The sequence below is a fragment of the Taeniopygia guttata genome, chromosome 2, assembly GCF_048771995.1.
Source record: "Taeniopygia guttata chromosome 2, bTaeGut7.mat, whole genome shotgun sequence".
In the NCBI taxonomy this organism is placed as follows: Eukaryota; Metazoa; Chordata; class Aves; order Passeriformes; family Estrildidae; genus Taeniopygia; species Taeniopygia guttata.
In genome coordinates this window covers 113634770-113656410 of record NC_133026.1, presented here as the reverse complement: position 1 = coordinate 113656410, position 21641 = coordinate 113634770, and the positions used below count along the sequence as shown (strand labels likewise).

The 21641-nt window shown below is 38.3% G+C and overlaps 1 protein-coding gene across 3 annotated transcripts in view; it reads left to right on the top strand.

Annotated features, from left to right (window-relative positions):
• PLAG1 (PLAG1 zinc finger) overlaps window positions 1–21641 on the top strand; it is a 52676-nt gene that overhangs the window by 7395 nt on the left and 23640 nt on the right. Inside the window, exons 2-3 of one of the 3 annotated variants that reach the window (XM_072924667.1) lie at window positions 3571–3636; window positions 8343–20601. The exons of the other annotated variants lie outside the window; for them this stretch is intronic. The gene's annotated coding sequence lies outside the window, so the exon portion shown is untranslated. The remainder of the gene's footprint in view (window positions 1–3570; window positions 3637–8342; window positions 20602–21641) is intronic. 3 annotated transcript variants of the gene reach the window in all.

Below are 21641 nucleotides of genomic sequence, written 5' to 3'. Positions count from 1 at the left end.
AACATTTACAAGTTTGTAAATGTTAAGTTTCTTCAAACTCCTACTGTCACGTGTGGAATTTTCATTTATACTATTTTGCATTTACTGCAGCTGCCTACATGCAAGACTTAGTAATACTGCATTTATCACATGCAAGTATAGATAAAATATAAATATATAAAAGTAGAAATTGCCTGCAGCTGTTCTTTTGTTTTCATAAGACGATACATTACAAAGGTGTAAATTTATGGTGTTAGCTACCTGCTATCAGTTACTGGTGCTCTTCTCCTCACCAGTACTTTTAAGAAGAGTATAAAAGTAAAATAAAACAAATATAAAATAGTGTCAGAGTTTTGTGTTCTGTTTAAGAGCTAAACACAATATTGTTCAAGCTGATTTTGTTCATTGGAAGTTACTGTGATCAATACTTACATGATTTGTTTCACCTAGGCTGCTAGGAAATATTGAACCACCTAGCTTAGAGAAGATCCTAGATATAAATGCCAGTTATTTAAATTTTTAGGCATTTTTATATTTGTGATTTGAAATTTTCTTTTATTCTTTTGAATACAAGGATTGTGCTCAGACTAAACCATTCCTAATTATGCCCCAGCACAAACATAATGCTTATGGCTATATTTTAATCAGTTTCAGAGAAAGTCATAAAAATATTATTGCATCTGTCAAAGGATGGTGTTGCTACATGCTATTTTAAATGGTGTTTAAGTACAGTTATAAGCATACCAGTACAATGAAATCAGCTCTGTTCCTAAACAACAAAGTTACATTATTTTTTACTTAAAAAGTTTACCAAGAATCCTAATATGTTAATTATCCTAATTATTCAGGCTGGTTTTAGTATGTGTTGAAATTGCTTTAAAAAGTATATGTGGAATATTTATATCAAATTTGTTTAATTTCTCATTACTTGTAAAATGTAATGTTTTCCCAGTTATAATTTTAAAGGGTTTTTTGTCTTAGCTGCCTGAGTGTATCCTTTTTTTTCTGAACTCAGCACTTCTTTAACTTGTTTAAGACTCTTTTATTCTCTCAGAATCTATTTGTGTCCCTTTAAGTTTAGCTATTGATAATTTTTGTACTACAAAAATTGTGCCAAAGAATACTGTGAAATTAACTTGAGCTGGTGATGCTACAGGTAGAAAAATTGAGTACAGTGTAATACAGGAAACTTAATCATGATGTTGTTTGGGTGATGGGAGTAGTCCCTAACTGGATGAATATTAAACTTATCTGTGAGGAAAAGATGTCAGGTCTTGTCAAATATGTGTTATCATTGTTTCTCATAAGAAATACTCTAACACACTTCTAGTGTTAATTCTTGTAGAAGACAAACAAATCTAGATTATACTACCAGAAATGGTAAACTGTGACATAAGTTTCTTGGGGGGGAAAATTGTTTTAGAGGTCTGCCCTGTATTATTTTACCTTTGAAAACTTGGCCACTTCAGAATATTTGAGAACAAGGAAGTTAAGTCCATATTGAAAAATACATTCCAATTTCTAGTACAGTTTTTATCTATGCATCATGTAAAATAAGCTTCATGGTTTTTATTATACTTGAATATTTGTACTGAAAGGAAAGTGCATTTAAGCAGTTTTTAACTACTTTGATTGCTTGTCAGTTTGATTGGAGTAGCAAGATACTTTAGTTTGGGGAGGTTGGATATGTGTTACTGTTTTCAGTTTTTCTGTACTTTGACTCATAAAACAACTGAACATAAAAAGAGACTGGATCTTTCTTAAGTCCTCAAGTGAGAAGACAGATGTGGTCAAAAAGGTACTCTGGTGACTTAAATCACTGCCCCTCAGTCTTCTCAAAATATCTAAATCATAAGAATTTGTAATATCAGTCACATATTTGTGTTGCAACCTTGAAACTGATAATATATTCAGTTATCTTGAAATGAACTCCATAATTCTTCATTAGCAGATTAAATTTCCTAAAGATTTTGTCTGAATAAGAACTTGAGTATTGTGCTGCTTGTTCCATTTTTCTTCAGGAACCAAGCAATCAAAAGTCTCTCAACTCTGAGCAAAGCCTCAAAGATTTAATGGATGCTCTAAATGAATGTTCTTGTCATAGTTTTAGGTGTTAAACTGTGGTTGAAGGTCAAATAATCCCTTCTGCTAAGCATCCGAATTTCATCATAAAGGAGGTAGTTTGGTATTTGAAGGTAGTTTTAGCATGAAAGTTTCATGTAGGCTTCTTAACAAAAAAAAAACCTAAAAGGCAGGCAGAAATTAGCTGTCAGGTTGCAAGTGCTTTGTAACTGTCCTGTGAAGTATACTTAAATCCCGTTCCTTACTTTGAGATTTTAAGACTCATAGTTTGAAGAAGAAAGAGCTTAACTTAGAGCACTTAAGAACAGTTAAGAAATAGCTTAACTGTTAGTTCTTCCTTCCCAAATATATAGAAAATTTGCCACCATTTTGGCTGGCAACAGCCTCTGTAGAGGAGGGACTTTTTATAAGGGTGTGTAGTGATAAGGAGTAAAGCTGACAGAAGATAGGTTTGGAATTGACATTAGGAAGAAATTCTTTGCTGTGAGGTTGGTAAGGCACCAGAACAGGTTGCCCAGAGAAGCTCTGGGTGTCCCATCGCTGAAAGTGTTCCAGGCCAAGTTTGGTGGGGCTTTGAGTAACCTGGTCTAGTGAAAGGTGTCCCTTCCCATGGAACTGGATGATCTTTAAGGTACCTTCCAGCTCAAACCATTTTACAATTCTATAATATATCCAAACATTTTGTAACTTAGGCCTTTGTAGGAAGGTTATGGGGTCTCCTGGACAAAGATTATATTGCCTTTGTGAATTAACTTATGAATTAACTGTTACATAGCAACTTTGTAATTTTGTGATGTGATTTTCTGTTTGGGGGTACATCTGAGAGAGAATGTAGTCATAATTACTTCACTCCCTGTGCATGGCAGGGTTCTGACCCACAGAGTGTGTGTTATGTCTTCTTGCTTTGAGTATTTTTAGACTGGTTTTATGGGGGTAAAAAAATTAATCCTTTTTTTAACCTCTACTCTCTACATTTGTCACTTGCTTAGGAAGTTTTCTTCGTGATATTTTTTAAAGTATGTTGCAGTGGCTGGCAAAGTTGCTAAATGATCTGAACTATAGAATTTCTGAGTGGAAGAGGGAGATGTTTTCCCATCTAATCTTGACCAGATTATTTGAAAGTTTCCTTTTCTTGTCAACAGTGCTTTGCTATAAATGAAAACAAATTAAATTAAACAAACAGTTAGTAAAAATGCATGGACCAGGTTCCTCTTGCAAAGCTTATTAGAATCTAGTTGGATGCTAACAATTCCTTTCACTGTGGACCTTTGAGATATGAAGCCTTTATTTCATGCTTTCCAAGCATCACCATTTGTATCTGTCAAGTTCTAGGTAGGTCTTTCGTAAATGTATAGTAGTAACTGGATGGTCTGTAATGCCAACATAATAAACCCATCTCAGAGTGAGAGCTGTGTTAAAACTGAAGTGCTTCTCGGGGGGCAAGTGGTATTTCTCTGTGATCTTTTTTTTTTTTTTTAATACTGTGATGTGCATTTGAAATTGTTTCAGGTGGCACTCATTGAAAGGGTGGTCTTTCAGATTGGCAAGAAGCAAGCTGTTCAGGGATTTTTTTTAGTAAGTAAAAACCAGTATTTTTGTAGCTTCATTCAGAAGCTGGTGCTGATTGAGGGTACATCATGGAACAGTAGAGTCATGTGCTTCTCGGCAGGGGATGCTGCTTAATGATGGAACTACAGTGTCCTGAATGTGGAAGGAGCAGACCAGCAGTGAAGGATTGGTTGCTTTCTAAAGTGTGAACAGGGAACTGCTTAATTCTGGCTTTTACAAATAAATCAATTATTTGGAAGAAGATGTTTCTTTTACTTACTGGCATTTTAATTTTTTCCTGCAGTATCAAAAACAAACACTTCAGGACGATTTTACAAGCCCATCAGCTTGAAAGGGCAATTAATGTAACCACAAATGAAGTTAAAATATTCAAAAAATATTAAACTGTCTTGAAAGCAAAGAAAAATAACTACTGCACTAATCTGGTAATATTTTTCAGTGAAGTAAATAATACTTATGCGTCACGAAAGATTCATTTAGCAGTAGCTTGGATCCCTCAGTAAGAGAATGTTGGTATATTAGTGTATTTGTTAATATAGTACATAATAGGATATAGTTTTTGATAACAAAAGCATCATAACTCAATCACAACAAAAAATTACATTGTGTCTACATACATCCGTAACCTAGATATTCCTAGGTATTCAGAAGCTTCCATGATGATTTCTGGAAGCAGTAAAAACACAAAGCTCTTCTGCTACATTCAGATAGTGCATGATAAAGTGCTTTCTAAAGTTGGTGAGTGTTGGTTTGGGGGTCTTGAATTCAGAACTAAAAGCGATACATAGAAAAGTGGTACTGTGCCAACATAGTAGCGCAAAGTATTTTAGCCCACTGTTGAAAGTACATTTTCTAATATAATATGTACATATTATACTATGGTATAATATGTATATAATATATATTATAATATGTATATTATGTATACTATGTATATTACATATTATATTGAAATGCATATCATATTATAAAACCTGTATGTGGGTGTTATATGGCTCTGGAGTTGACTTTCTAGAAATACGGAAATTACCTAGGAAAACAAGTATTTTGGTTTGTTAGAACTACAGTTTCCCTCTGTTGGATTTTCCTTTAATTGAATTCTGCTCTGTGATTTTTCTTTTTCTTATTATTTGCACAAAATTGTGCTCATGCTTTTTCCTCCAAAAACATACAAATAGTATTGTATTCCTGCTGTGATTATTATGCATAACATCTCTGACTCAGCAGATCAAAAGTTATGTTTACTGGAAAACAGAATTAACATTTTGTAATTTTTTTAAGAACACTTAAAAACAGCTATGTCAAAAGAGATTATGTTTTTAGCATGCTAATCCACTAAGCCATCATACATCACTCTGTAGGCAATGTTTTTATTCTAAGCAGCTACCTCTTACAAGAGCCTATCTGAGAGATTTCAGGATAGCCCAGAAATAAACCCATGAAGTTGAGTTCTTTAAGAAAGAAACGTCTTCAACAGAATGCGTAATACCTTCATTATCAAATTGAGGATTTTTTTTCCAAGAATTGACAGCATGTTTTGGCCTCCTCTAAGGAGTTCTGGCTACTGGGGACAAATTGATGATTAAAACTGGCATATGCAAAATTTTTTTGCAGTGGGAGGGGGTAGTAATTCCTAATTTTTGATGGGAATATTATATCATGATAACCAAATGCCTGAACAGAATACTGTACAGATGAGGGAAAAGACAAAGGAGTAGGAGAATTTATGCCAGCTGGATTGGAGACTCTTGAGATTCATCTGGATTAGTTGCTTCAATTGCTAATCTTACCCCATGTTCCTCTGCCACTTTTTTTTCTGAAGTTGTCTTTTCAGTGTTTGTAATTGTATACTGTTGCTGAGTAAAGAGTCACACAGACGTGGGAAACAGCAGTACTGACTTGGCAGAAAACTCAGTAAAGTGGAAAAAATGCAACAGAAAAATAGAGTTCTGTCGTATCTTTTGACTTCAGAAATCTTAAGTGTTGCTTTTAAGAACATTGTATATATATAGGTGTGGTAATCTGATTTACCTGTATGTTGACTGGCTCTGTGTAAACCAGCGAGTAGAATTTTTTAGGTAATAAATGCCAATACAAGGAATTTGTTTGTATTTAGTTGAATTTCTGTGCAAAATTTGCCGAAACAGCATAGAAGTAACCATAATTTTCATTTATTTTTTAAATGCTAATTCAGAATGGTACCACATGAGTGAAAAGTTTAGTTAGTTGTTACTATGTGATAGTCTATTTGGGCTAGTTATGGAGGTCTATTTAATGTTATATGACAGATTAGAATATTTAACTTGAAAATGTGCTACTGCCTGACTGGCAAGTTGGGACATTGCCTACTGTGATTTCCTACTGGCAAGAGCTCTGTTTTAAGGCAAGCTTGGCTATACTTGAAACTAACAGAGTCAACTAAGGTTTGATATGCTGCTTTCTTCCTTAGGCCCGCTGAAACATCTTTTGGAATTTGTGCCAGTGTGGTTTTGGACTGTAGAATAATGTGCAATGTGTGTAGAATGTAGAAGTGTGCCTAACACAATGTAAGCAGTTTTGGTGGCATGAGCCCTTTACCTTGAGCTGATTCTGTGGGATTTTTGTTACTCTGGTAGTCAATAAACACGTATGGGCAGAGCACAATACATGGTGGCTTTGATCTCGTCCCTGTATAACCATCAGTGAAGAGCAGTGCTGTAATGTGACACAGGGAGAAAATGGAAAGAAGGTATTTAGGGATGCAGAGAAAAATGAAACAACATCAGGCCTACGTTGGTGATGCAGCAATAGTCAAAAGAACTGTCTCCTCACTGTGCTTTCCTGTAAGGCACTGCACCAAATAGCATGAGAATAGCACTTCCTACATAACACTTATGGGTTATGTTAGTAAATAAAGCATTTTCCACAAGGAGTTGTATGTATTAGCAGGTGCTACATGGAAGCAACTATGCCAGTCTTTATGTAAATTGTTTTTAAATAGACTGTTGGATATGGTGGTGTTCCAAACGGCCACAGTTTAAAATACTGATAAGGAAGGAGTTGTTGTAAAGTATTTTGTCCTGAAGCTGTATACTGAATCGTCCTGGCAGACAGAGTTCTTCATTCTTCCCGGGCTGGATTTTCACTAAACAATTAGATTAAGTTACCTACATTTGAACTGATTGCTGAAGTTATCCCAACAGGCATGAGAGCGGTAACACTGAAAATTGGTACATAAATCACTTTGTGGAGCTGGATTGTTAACTGCATTAGTAAAAAAATACGTTTTTTGACTCACTGATTTAAATATAAAAACCCTAAAAACAAATACCTAGAGAGTTTTTGTATGTAGTTAGGATAGGGTATTACTCAATTTATATGTATGGCCAATGCAGAAAGAGAGAATGTCTCTAAATTCAGCAAGTGGTGTGTGTTGCTCTAAAGGCAGCAAGTGACTCATGTGACTGTCTTAGCAGCTGGGCAGCAAGATTAGAGAGCTACTATGTACACATTCCCTTACTGAGGGGTTCAAACTATTGCTAAATGAAGTTGTATTACTGCCAGAAAGTGAATAACAGGCATAAGAAAATATAATAAATAAGTGTGTCATCAGGTTAGTGCAGTAGTTATTTCAGATAGTCATTAAAGTGAAGGGAAAAAAAAACCCAAATGCAGCTTTTCCAAGATTCATATTTAAAAGATGTTTTTCCTTTTTTCAGACTCTAACTTCATATGAGGTTACATGTGAAGTGTCCCTTTTAATTTTGAAATTTGGAAAGTCAACTTGAAATGGCTGTTTCTGAGACTGCAAGGAAAAAAATGAGAATGTTAGTGAGTGAAGGATCTTATTCCAAAGAACTCATTTATTTGTAAAAGTACTAAAAATATGCTTGTATCATGAAGTATTTTGATTTGAACTGAAATTGGCAAAGTGTGTACTTCTTGGTCACTTGTTAATTTGAAGACTTTTTCATGATGTTATTCCTCATGTATTTCCTAATTGTAAGAATTTGTGAAGTTTGTTCCAAATTGTCTTTAAGTTTTCCTGGCATGCCAGTATGGATTAGTGGAATATGTATTCTTTTTATTTTTTCTTATGTTTCCTTAATCTAATTTTGGTGGGGTTTTTTTGGGTTTTTTGTTTGGTTTTTTTTTTTTTTTTACTCAGATACTTGCTTTTCTTAAGATAGTTGCTAAACATTTGTGAATGCTTTGTTCTTTAGACATAATGTGTTGACAGTTACACACTGGATTTCCTATCATTTATGAATTTAAACTGAAAACTGTCACCCTGTCAAACTATCTTCAGGATTAACCCTCAGGAGAACTCCTTTTAAGTCTTGAGACCAGAGGACATTCTCTTGACTGTTGCAATCGAGTAAATTGATACAGAAATCAAGATGTAAATATGAAGCTCCTTAAGTGCTATTTTTAGTGTCAACTTTCCAACCATAAATATGTTTTAAAGATGAGAATGTATTTACCGAAGAGAAGCTTTTATATTTAAAAAGCCAAATCAGAGAAAAAGTTGTGCTCATGATAAATTCCTTATAGTAAAAGAGGATCAGAAGAATGTGTGTTCCTAGTTATCATCAGTGTGTCCCAGTGTCCTCAACAAGGTTAAACTGTTTGTTTGTTATTTTGCTTCAGGTTTTCCGGATTTCTGCTTTCGCTATTTTTCTGTCTAGCAATGACTTGTTTCTCATCTTGTCGTTCTTTCCTGTTTATTCCAGGTTTCTGCAGCTTTCCTCAACAATGTTTTTCAGTTATATCTCTAAGAAAAGATGGAGAGAGCATAAAATAAGATTGCTCAGCGTAGTCAGTGCATCTGAAAACTACCTTCTTGGGGTGGATGATAATTTTAATAATGCTTCCAAACACCTTCATCTGACCTTTTTATTTTTGCACATTTAGATTTCTTCATAATCGAGTCTCTTATTGTTTAGCATTTTGAAATCTTTGATTTATAGGAAAAGTTCACTTTAGGTTTTGTTTTGATTCATTCTTTCTGAATGTTTCATTACTAGATTTTTTAATGTACTGTTTTTCTGTACCAGATTTCTTTTGTATTCTGCTTTAAGTTTTCACTCCCAAATTACTCATCAGTTACAAAAGAAAAATGTTTCTGCACTTCTTAGTCTGATGATGGTCTGTGACATAGGAACACTAGGAAACAGAATATTTGTGTATTGACAAGTAGTTTATAGATAAAGCACTAGCATATTGTGACCAAGGCTATACATACCTGCAAAATATATTGATCCTCTGACTAATTGAATGCTTCACTGGATTCTTGTGTGCTGTTCTTAACACATTCCTTGAGATGAGCAATCTGAAATATCCCATCTGCCAGCAGGGTTTCAGCTCTGGGGTCTTGCTGCCCTGTGTTGTGTGCCACAGAAGCTTCTCAGACTTGGACTTCTACCCCTGCCCCAATCAACCCCCGCCACCCCTCCCCAGGGAAGAACTCTGCCATACTCCCGTTTTGTTGAGCTCTTATCCTTTCTTCTGCAGTGTGCTTTGTTTTGTTAGAGCACCTTTGTACAGCTGGAAGAATTATATAAAATAAACAGCTGCCCTGAGAGGATCTTTGCATGAACTTGGGCTTCGGCTTGTTTGTTTGTACCTTTCAGAATTACGCCCAAAATTTCTTAGCCACAAGTTTGTGCTGCTCCACTGAACTAAAGAGGGAAGTATCTTCTCATAGATTCTAAGTAGGAAAATTCTTAATCCACCTCTAACCAAAAATACAGTATTACTTTTGATAAATGTGGTATTCAAATGTCCAAAAAGAAACAGCTGAACAATATCAGACAAAAAGATCATGTATTTGTATGAGAGTGCTTCTCGTAAGCAGTCGTGCTTTAAGAAAGGAATAAGAAAGATTCTTTCTTGATATAGTCCTCCTCCTTCTGCTCAGTCATGCCATTCCATTCTTAGGATCGGGAATTATCCTGGTGTTTGCTTATTTGGGCTGTTAGAAAACCATGGATATTTCTAAGGAAATTGAGATGCTGGTTTTGATGCTATTTGTATCCTTCCGGTGACAGTTTTGCAGTGTCAACTTGTGGTAGTGTGTGCCACCTGCCCAATATGCTTTTCTTTGGCAGGAAGGCCTACAAATAAGAAGAAAAAATGGTTTTGGGGAAGTTGGTAATTGCTTTTTTTTTTTTTTTTTTTAAGCCTCAACCTCTGCTCTCTGACAGCATTTCTTAGGGCTAGAGTTGCTGTCACACCTCTTTCCTTGCACTGGGTGGCGGGGTGGGGGGGGTGTGCTGGCAAGTTGTCTGGAGGCTGTAAGTTGATCAGAAGAGACTCTTCAGTGCTTCAGTTTCAGATGTGATCATGGTGTTTGATTCTCTAAGAGTTGACGAGCTTCCTGGTGAGGAGACAGAATTTTAGTAGCTACCTTTGCAAAGAGAGAAATCTTGGTTTTGATGTTGGAGAGAGCAAGCCCTCTGGGGCAAGCTGAAAAGTAAAGCATGGGAAGGTTTGGAGCCTAGATAACTGAAACACACTTCTCCAGTAACTATAGATACTGTGGTCTTTCACAGGAGAGCAGTGGACAGGAAGAATGCTTGTTTCCAAGCACCGGTGACCAGAGAAGAATAAATAGAACTAAAGAAGGCTTTAGGAGTTGTGTTGCTTTGTTAATGTCTTAAAAAAAAAAATAGCATCCATTTTTAGGATTCAGTGTACTAGAGGCTGAAAAGCAAAAAACAGCAGGCATTTGTCCTTCCCCTGAAAAACTAACAGTGTTGCTTGAAAAAGGAGAACTGAGACATGTGGAAAGGCAAAGGAATAAAGCAGTTAGAGTACATGCAGTTACATGTGTGCACGCTGTTTAATTTTGTTAATTTAACAATATGGCACAACAGAGGCTCACAAAGCCAAATTATGTTCCTCTCAGTCATCACCATGGGCACGCCTATGCTATCCTGTTTTTTAGGCCGTGGATCATTGAAGGCAAATACCTAGTGAGATGCTGGTTCTCAGATCAGTATGTATGCCACAGATGGGAGTTCACAAGCCAGTTTTCTGGCTGGAAACTTATACATGGATCTTGACAATGGAATGTATTTATACAGAGTTCTGGTATGCTCTCTAGCACATTTGATATTTTGCTTCAGGCTCTGGGTACTTTGAGAAAACCTGCCCAACAGCCACAGTCCCTGCCCTGGTGAAATGCTGAGCTGTTTGTACACTGTTTCTGACTCTTGTGATGGGGAGACACCTCTTGTCCAACATGCATCATGATAATTACACTGTGAAGCACCTTGATTCCAAAGGAGGAGAGCCTGCAGTGCATGCACAGGATAAAATGCAGTGGGAATAAAGTAAATTACTCCTATGGGGTTTTTCTAGTTGTTTATTTAAGAATCAAATTTCTGTGGAATTTTTGGAAGAACCTATTCTGAGATTGCTAGGCAGAGTTTTTCAAAACCATTGTCTTCATAATCTGTTTAGAATGCGGCTTTCACTGCCTCTCACGTCAGGTTCAGGCACTAACTATTTCTGCAGATCACTCCTTGCAGACACATGACAAGGACTGGGAAAATTAATGATCTTCTCTGTAGCATTTAGTTTAAATGACACAAAGATCTCTAGTAGAATCTAAGACCTCTAGGACAGCGTTCAGTTATCTGACATGAAACATTGATTTCTGAGTTACTAATGGTACTGTGGAATAAATAATTTAAAAACTGGCTGAATTTGGGTAGAGTTCACAGGAATGACAGCTACACCACTATCCCTGTCGAATTTCAAGTCTCTATCTCAAAGAAAGGTGTTCAAAGGAAAAGGAAAAGTAGGAAAAGTGTGCCAGAATTTTTTGACACAGACAAAACTTTTTTTTTCTATTAAACTTTATGTTTCAGAAGTGCACTGTTTTGAATGAATAAAAACTGAAGAAACAAAACAGGGAAGAAGACACTAATTTGTAAAATTTCAGCCCAAACAATGGCAGTTTGGCAAAGTTGTAGGCTGGCTTAAATAGAAGAGTTTATCATATAATGGCAAGTGTTTGGCAGCATGGTGAAATGTGATCCCACTCATTCTGCATAGTCAAGTATACTGGATTTGAGTTCACATTTGTACTTACTGACAGCAGCGTTGGTTCTTGTGCAAAGTAACAGAGGAATTGTCCTGCTTTGAAATCAAGGGTGGCTAAAGAACTGTTACAGGAGGGCTTTGCAGCCTGATCAAGGCTTGAGATGACAGTACTTTTATTTAACCTGAGAAATGCTGGTCAAATTCTATGCTTGCATTTTATTTAGTAAGAATAATTATACTAGTGTGTATGTTTAAACCTGGTGCTCTGTTTCTGGCACTGATAAAAACAAAAGTTACTGTCTCAAGAAAAGTTAAGAGGAATAGAGATGATAACTCCCAGAGTGTTCTCCTGATCTTCAATAATTCACTTGTCAAAGGCTTCCTGAGCTAAAAATAATGAGTTTGTATTTACTAACCTTTTCTGGACTTTTTCCATAACTTTTTTGTGTTGCCTCTTGAGCTTTTGCTAGGTGTCTAAACATGCTGTTGCAACGAGTTAAACTGCAGATATTTTTAAAAGGCAGGTGCATTGCCTTCTCAGACCTGTGTCCTTTTGTATAATTTCACATCTCCATCTCTTTCATTGGAAGAGCTGCCAGTCTGTTCAGCTTTCTGTCTCTCCAGCCACTTCAGTTGAGTTGTACTTGCATGCTGTTTATTCATTTGCATCTCCCTTTTCTGCATGTGTATTGATTTTTCCAGAAACTCCACTTGTTTCTTGGAGCTTGACATCCTTTTCAAAACTATGCTGCTTCTTCACCGATATGTTTATTCTTGTGTCCTCCTACCCACACCCCAGTTGTTCATTGAAGTTTATGCTTTGTTGCCTGGTGTAGATGTCAGGCTTACTATAGTACTTCACTGCATATTGAGAATTAATTGTTAGGAAAGAAATCAGCGAGGCAGCAATCTGTGTTGTGTCTCCTCAATACAGTACAAGAGCTACAATACTGTGAGTAGCATGGCAAAGGTACAGACCAAGGTGATGAATGAAAAGTGTAGTGAAACAGTTTCCATGCAAGGAAGGCCTAAGTTGGTTTAGAATTTCCAGCTCTGTAAGAGACTACAAAAGGGGGAGTGCTGAAAACAGAGATTTCGTATCACAGACAAGATGAAAAAGGAACCATGAGTGATATTGATGGGATAAAGGGTGGGCAAAATCATTAGCTAAGAGGAAAAAGAAATAGTGGGAAATGGGCTCAGAACAAGCTAATAGGAAGCTGTTGTTAATAAAATGTGAAATTAAGCTGTGGCACTCCTTGCCATGGGATATTGTCGGTACAAAAGATTACATGGGCATGAGAGAGGGCTGCCAAAATAGTGGAAAAGGGGGGTATTAAATCTGTCTAGATCTCTAAGTCCCTAAATCACAAGTGGTGATACTTCCCCAAAATACTGTGCATTTGTATTCCTCATGATCTGCTGTTGGCTTTTCCTGGATCGAGGCTGCTGGGCTGATAGACTTTTGCTCTGGCCTGCAAGGACCATCGTTGTGTTGCAATGAGTATTCAGAGACCCCGAACCGGAACAAATCACCCAGAACTGGAACAAATCACCCTGGCTGAGCCAGATGCCTCGCTGTCACAGAAACCACGTCTGTCTCTGTGAACCTATATAGAGCCACTTGCAAACTAGTGAAGTTTTTTCCATGTAAAGTTAAAGCCAGTGTTTTGTTGCCTAGATTAATTTCCAGCCTAAACTTATTTTCATAAGCTTACACTTCCACTTCTTTGTTCCAACCCTACTAACTGTCTCTTTGGTTTACTTATTAAGAACTTTAGTATTTTTTTCCCTTTGGTCAGATGTTTTGTTGTGCTATCCCAGGTAAATTTTTTTGTGAATATGTATTACCAGATTTATACATGGTGCTCCCAGCAAGATCTTGGTAGTCCGCTATGATGTTCTCTTTATATGCCTTCCTGCACTGAAAATATAGCTGCTTTTTAAAAATCATATTTTATTTCTTCTGAAACAGCTTTCTTTAGTGGCTTTTACTAGCTGCTTATAGGAGAGTTATACTCAATTTTTTTCCTTCTCTGCTGCTTCCAGCTAACAGTTAATCACTTCTCAGCAGCAACCACTGTCACTAAGAGCATTATTCTGGTGTTTTTTGTTCCTTTTCATCCTGTTTCTGTCCTTAGGATTTGTTAACATTTTTCTTGTGTGCTGTTTCAGTCTGCACTGTACTTCTGCTACCTCCTAGTTTGATATTTTCTGCATATTTTTGTAGTGCTCACTTAAAGGCACAAAAAAATTCTACATGAAAGTGTTGAATCAAAAAAGACTCAAGACCAATCTTGGCAGAAGTCCCTAGCTAACATCCTTCCACCTTTTTCTGAAAGAAATCTGTTGTCATCTCCTCTTGATCTGCTGCTTTTCCTGTCATACTATTCTCGAACTAACTCCTCTTTTCTCAGCTCACTGCTCAGGTGGTAGTGTAGAATATTACTTATGGAGTGAGACTAGAAGTGTTGTGCTTCTTTTGTACATAGACTATTTGTACTGTTGAAGAAAAGCTGGATGTTTGACGTGATTCATGGTTTTAAAAATCATGTGACATTTTGTTTGATTTTTTTTTACCTCCATGTTTTCATTCTTTCATTGAAAATGTGCTCCAAGCAAGAGGCCATGCTATCATTAGTTGTATATTCAAATATCTTTTCTCCACCTTTCTCAATATTGAAATGAGGCAAAAAGTTTGTACTTGGATTTAATGCAGTTTTGAGACTGTTCCATCCCATCCCAGTCTTGCTTCCTGTTAAATCAGAAGATAGTATTTCAATATGAAAGGTGAGATTATATAAGTGTGGTAGGTTCTTTTTTTTTTTAATTCATCTTTCATAAAATCCTGTGTTGGTCTCTGCGGTGGACAGCCATCTATGGTGCAGAGGACTGTAAACGTCTACATTATTTTCACTCTAGTAGGAGTAGCGAGTTCAAACAGTTGCCCAGTGCTCTCCCTGTTGTGATTGTAGATGTTTGGCAGAGTTAGATTGCACCAAGTTTATTCAAGGAGATCTATGCACTGCCAATAACAATATGAACTCGGTCATTTACCACCTTTTGGCATCCCTGCTAAAGTGAGAGCATCTCACAATGCTGTGATACTCCATTAGTCTGCTGTGCTCATTCTATTCCATCAGGGTGGTTCCTCTTGGATGTTGGGTCTGCAGGACAGAGCTGGTGCCAAATCCCCATTTTCAGCAGGGTGCTGAAATTGCTGCTGTTCCTGACTCTGAATGGCTACTGAGTACAGTTAGTACCAAGAGACCACAAGAATCTGTGCATGCTCTTGGGGCTAGAACTGTGGGAATCCCAGACTGCTCATCTCTGTTCATGAGGTGGCTCCTCTCTACCTCGTCTTGTAATGGCACAAAACCAGTCCAAAGACTTAGGCTTCATGGAAATTGTTGGAATTCTTTCTGTAGAGTTAATTTGACTGTTTTAGTGCTCTATGGTTTGCTTGAATGTTTTAGGTGTCTGACCTGGCACAGAGTGTGGAAAGGAAAGGAAAGGAAAGGAAAGGAAAGGAAAGGAAAGGAAAGGAAAGGAAAGGAAAGGAAAGGAAAGGAAAGGAAAGGAAAGGAAAGGAAAGGAAAGGAAAGGAAAGGAAAGGAAAGGAAAGGAAAGGAAAGGAAAGGAAAGGAAAGGAAAGGAAAGGAAAGGAAAGGAAAGGAAAGGAAAGGAAAGGAAAGGAAAGGAAAGGAAAGGAAAGGAAAGGAAAGGAAAGGAAAGGAAAGGAAAGGGGAAAGGAAAAAGGAAAGGAAAGGGGAAAGGAAAAAGGAAAGGGAAGGAGGAAGAAGCACTGAACAGTGCGCAACAGAAGCACAGTGTGGAGGCATACTGAAAATAACTGAGTTCTGGGCAGACTAGCAGAGTGCTGATGTGTGCTGTCTTCAGCGTGACAGCTGGACAGATGTGTCCATCTCTGATCCCAAAGCATTAGCCAAGATGCTGTGCCAGAGCTGTTACCCCTGCCTCTGAGCGGCAGAAAAGCTGAAAAGCTCAGCTGCTTTTGCTGCACAATCTGCCTTCCAGCAAGGAGGTAGGTGGCTTGTGTCCGGCCAGCTTGGTGTGTTGGCTGGGCACGGTTGCCTCTGCCTATGGTTGACCCAGTAAACAAGGTGCTTGCTTAGGTGGAGCTACCTCATTCTGGAGATAGCTGCTTTGCTTTTGGGATTGGATCCAGAGATGAGAAGGTAACTGCTGAAGTTGCTTGCCAAGACAGCTCTCAAATCTGATGATGGATCAGGCCTTGAGGATAACTAACAGCAATTATCTTTACTGTAGCTATATCTATTCTGAGTGACTTTTTGGGGGGTTTGTTTTGTGTTGATTTTTGTTTTGTTTTGAAAAGAGTGCTGGTTTGTGTGTACTTCAAGGGAAATACCAGCCTTCATCTTGGCAAGTACAGCCTATTGGGTGCAGACTTGTCACTGTGGTGACAAATAGGGTAGCAGTGAGAAATTAAAATGCAAATGTATATTCTTCTGTTTAGTTTCTGACACATTCTTGTATTTTCATTTGGGAAAGCCTCATCCAAAAGCATTCCCCTGCTTTGGTAAGGAAGCAAATGATTTCAGAAAAAAACATGTTGAAATCATCAGGCCATTCATTGTACCTGTTTTGGTAGTGCGTCTTTTTTCTTAGCCATTCATTTGCATAACCCTAGCTCTTTTTGACCGTTCTGTACCCTTTTCTTTAGCAGATGTTTCCCCCCAGCACTAGTCATGGTGGCAGCTTGTGCAAGGTGGCAGGACTGGGTGAGTTTGGGGAGAGGGGTGGAAGCTACAGGTCATAAATAAGTGTATTGTGTGTGGTTGGTGGTATGTAGCAAGTGTGGTTTAGTAAGATGAGCTTCCAGCTCTTCCTGCTGAAGGGGATGCACACCTTCCTTTACACTGGCACATTTCTGCGAGATGATAGGAGGCTGAAAAGAAATGCCATTTTTACAGCCAAGTTTCTGTGTGTTACTTTTTCATGTGTTCTTACTGATAGAAGGCTTGGGTAGCTGCCCTGCTGTCAGACTGTATTACCTAGCTTCAGCTGGTCATGAATCCATGCTTCGTGTTCACATGTATTGCTTTTTTTCTTAAGGACTGCTCATGTGGGCAGTTACAAACACTGATGGAATGAGCATGACACTCCACATCTCCCTTTCCTCCCGCTGGTACTCAGATTTCATTAAGTAGGGCATTTGCAGTTTGAAATTTGTAATTGTAGCATCTGTCAGAAGGAAAGGAAAAAAAAAAAAACCTGCTAAAATAAGCAGGGTAGAGCACACTAGATCTGCTTCAGATAAAGCTGACTATTATCATGTGCTGTTAAACCAAGTGTTTTAAAGGATTAATAGATACTTTATTTTAAGAGATTGGTTAGTGGTAGGAAGTAAGGCTGCCAGTGAAATCTTTATTCCAGAGTCCAAATGCAAAGATCTCTTATTAAAATTTATCCAGTTGTTTAGCTTTTCTTAACAGAGTGTTCATAGGTCACAGAAACAAGTGCAGTATGAAATTTCATACTCAATAGTCTTTTAAAGAAAAATAGTTGTATTCCATAATTTCAGAAGAAAACAGCTACTGGTTTTTGCTGTCAACATATGCCCCTGTGTGTTTACATTTGTGTGTATCCTAGACTGTTTCGATTTTTGTTTTGTTATTTTAAGCAGTAGAAGCCTTTACAGGTTCCAAAGGATTTAATTTGCTTTCTTTCTAGCCACTTTTTCCTAAGAAAAGGTGACCGCACCAATGACGTGAAAAATCCTGTCTGCAGTATTGCCTTGCAATTCATTAACTCTGCTGCTTTGCCTCCGCTTGGCTTTGTTTCACTTTTTAGGTTCCCTTCTCCTTTTCATGGGAATCCCTGTTCTGGGGACTTTTTACATACTTGTCATCTGCCACATAAAGGGACAGGTGAAGGGAAGAGGGGGCTTTCTTATAACTGTTTTGTTAAGAGAGCCTTGTGGTTCCTAATCCACTGTAATTTGTCTCAGTTTCCTCTTCCTTAATTTCATTTTGCCCCTATTTCTGAACCTCCTCACCTTCGTGCTGATGACTCCTCCCTCCCTGATCTTTGGGTTTGGAGGCGTGGTTAGATGCCAGAAGCACTCAGTTATTACTTACACAGGGAAACTTCATCCTGTCTGACAAGCATACCATTCGTAGCCTTGAGGGATATACCTGAAGGGCGCTGAGTTTCCACTCAGAATTTAAGTAGATTAGATTATGTATACATATTTGTTGTGACTTGGCGGGTATTCCAGTGCCTGAGGTCTTAAAACCTGTACTTTGCTATACTCGAGGCAAGTTCAACTGCATGTTTCAAAAGATGCTCTGAGGAGATGGGAGGCTGCTGTTTGGAGTCCACAAATGTGTTATACTCTCTAGATCTGGTACAACACAGGAATTCTGACTACTGTTCTGTTTAGTCCTGTGTTTTGTCTTGATGTTAGGTGCTATCAGATGCCTCAAGAGGGGATATAACTGTAAGATACAGAGGAGAAGATCATCTCTTATTTTACTCTCTTCTGATTTGTATTTTGTCCTGCAAAAAGAGGATTGCTATTCTTTTTTTCCTGAAGCCTTCCTGAAATCATATTATAATTTTGTATGATCCAGTTATCTATGTAAATCTTGTCTGTCTGACTGTAAGCTACCTTCTGGCAATTAATCTCACAAGCTAATACTTTGCTGTTAAGAAACAACTCATGGCTGTTTATTTGTTTAAAATTTGCTATGCTGTGGCTTGAGTGTATCTGTCATAAGAACAGATGAAACCTGTTACTCTGAATCTGAACAAGTTACTCCACTGCCAATAGCTTTATCTTGTATCTTGTTTAAAAAAAAAAAAAAAAAAAAGAAAAGAAAGAAAAACCAAAACAACAAAGACTCAATCATAAAAATGCAGCCCCATAATTCAGGTGCTGCAGATATGCTGGAGGGAACTATGAAGTTAAAACAGCTGTATTTTATGAAATTCTGTTTGGTATGGCACTTTTCCTTATAAGGTCCAATGACCAATTGTTTTGATTGTTTAGAAGGAAAAAATTCCATGAGAACTGTTACTGAAAATGACTAACTTGGCATTTGTGATCTGTCGCTCTCTTACAACATTTGATGCAATACTGAATTTAAGATAGATGAAACATCCAGTTAGCTGCTCAGTGTTTCAGCTGTTCCTACGTGACCTATTTATTTCATTTTCTTGTAAATTGCTAATGATATCTGTAAATAAATACTCCTCCTTTTTCTAGTGGTGTCTTCTTAATATCCAGGCCTTTGTAAATAAGGAACGGCCTGTGCATCTGATAGAAATCTCCAAGACACGGTTTGCGATGCACAGTGACCTACTGGCAGCAAGGAGCTGAAGTGATTCCTTGGGTTTTGCCACCAGAGCAGGGAAGTCTTGGAAGGAGTGTTGCTCTGCAGCTGCTGATGGGCAGGGGAGGCTCTGAAAGAGCACTGTGGTTAGGGCTGCAATTTAGAAACAAATGGGTCTTGTTGGGAGAGGGGGGAAGACTTAACAGGGACATAGGCTGGATTTGGTTAAGCGGTTTTGTTTCTTTCTTTAAGCAAGGACTGGAAGTTGATAAAAATGTGCAAGGTGATACGCTTTAGATATGAGCTGCTTTTCTCAATGTTGCAGAGGGGGATGTGAGAGAGATGGGACCAGGACTTACAGATCTGAAATGTGCATATCTATCTGACCCATTGCTTTGGTGTCTTAGTGGCTTACAGAAGATGCTTGAATACAGTAATTACAAATCCGTTTGTGTTATCTGTTAGATTAATCTCTTAAAGGTAGAGGATGAGGAATAATCCATTGTGGGGATTTTTTTTTTTCATTATGATATTCTTCCTGTATGCTGAAAAAGATGTTTCTCTAACAAACAGAAACTGCATGTAAAATTCACTGCAATTTCCGTTCTTTACTTCTATTTTCCTTTTGTCAGTACGGAAACCTAGGATTCACTCAAGCAGACAATAGGTAGGATTGTCCCTTTGTGAACTTTAAAATGGATGAAGTGAGAAAGAATTTCTAGGCTGATGATTACTGAGAAATAATTAACAAATTCAATTCACTATGGCTTAGTCCACAGTAGGATGTTACCTTGAATACAGTGCAGTTCCTCTTACAGCATTGTGTGTCTGTGCTGAACTGAATTCTCAATGTTGCATCACAAAGGACTATTTACTGTAGAAAATGCTTGTTGTGGTGGGCTGGGTTCCACTCAAGGTTTCTTTGGGTTGATTGCTTATAATGTGCTTTAGTTCTTATTTCTTCAGACTTGGCTCACTACCCATGTCCTGCTTTACTAAACCAGGATCATTCTGGGTAGAGGTAGATGCTCCATACATGTTGGCAGGTAGGCAAGAGTGCTGCTTTTTGTGGTGGAGGTTCTAAGAAAGTTGGTTATAATAATCAATTAGTTTTGAAGGGTCTGCTAAGGTTCTGGTGGCATCCAGTTCATATATGACTGAGCCTGCTTGGATATGAATTATTATGGGATGGACAGGTACAGGTGCACACATAAATGAAGGAGAGAAAACACACCTGGACCTGGCCTCGGGAATGAATCAGCACAAGGGACCACAAAAGATACAGCAGAAGACAAAGAAACTCAACAGTATTCTTGATAAGTGCCCTCATACATGCTCAGGGCTGTGATTTTGCAAGTGACATTGCCACCAAATCCAGGAGTGAATTATTTTTTTTCTCTCAGATGGAACAGTGTCACAACAGAGGCCTGAGGTAAATGAGTTTAAAAAAAAAAAAAAAAAAACAAACAGAAAAAAAAAAAGTCTGTAGCCTCACCCTCACCTATACCATAGTGTCCTCCTGGCCTGGGTTTGCTTCAAAGCACTGTGTCTCCTCAGCTGTGAACAATACCCAAGAAACAGCTACAGGATCCTGTGGAGGCTGGAGGAGGAAACTGATCTGGTAAGTATTGCATGCCCAATTGCACAATAACTTCACAGGAGGGTTTAAACTACTTTTTCTGGAGCATCGCTTCATCACTCAGGTAGCAGCCTTTCCCTTGCCATTTAACTTAGCTATTCTCAAGCTTATGTCAGACTCCTGTTTTATTTATTTTCTGTGAACTTCTCATCCATACGGATGTACTGTCACTTACTGACCATCTCTAAACTTCTGCACTCCAGCTACTGTCCCTCCATCCTTTCATTTCTCTTATTCCGTCATCCAGAGTATCAGCCTTTACTGTTGGTATCCCCTACCCCTGTCCCTGGTCTTTGCTCAGCTAGCCTTGCCTTCTTACCAGTCCAGCTGTATGGAAGGACTTCTCAGAAATGTTCCTGTCTCAACTCCTTGACACCTGCTATGTCTTCTGCTTCCCCTTGTTCTCTGTGCTCTTTACCTTCTGTGTAAAAGACCCATTTAATGAGGAATAGCGTCAAGTTGTCTTAGCTGCCCAGATCAGTTATCCTCACTGTCCAAATCTTTACAACTCTGTCCCGTACCTACCTTGCCCTATATGGAAAGCCTGGAGATCTGCAGAAGGAGAATGCTGACCCTGCTCTTGGTGTTGATGTCACCATGGAGCTCACTGCCTGCTCCCTGCCTTGGGGACCCTTAGGCTGTGGGGAAGGCAGGAAGCAGCCCACCCCAGTTAGACACAGCAAGGAGCTGTCCCAGCTGAGCTGAAGCCATGGCATGGCTCACCTCCATGCTCCCTGGAGCTCTGCTCCTCAGGTTGAATGCAAAGGGAGATAGTTTGAAGGCTGGAGGGAGTCATGTGTTCAGGGGGTGTGCACAGACATAGAGAATGGATAGTGCTGTATGGGACTGCTTCCTCCTGCTGCTGCCTACACCCCTGCCTGTGTGACATCCTTCAGCTTAGCAAGTGTTGGTTTGCCTTCCTCTCAGTCAGTGACTGTCACATCTGTGCTGCTGACTCATGTTCTGTAAAAGTTTGTCCAGCACCTGACTCCACAATTGCAAGAGCTCGTGATCACACTTTT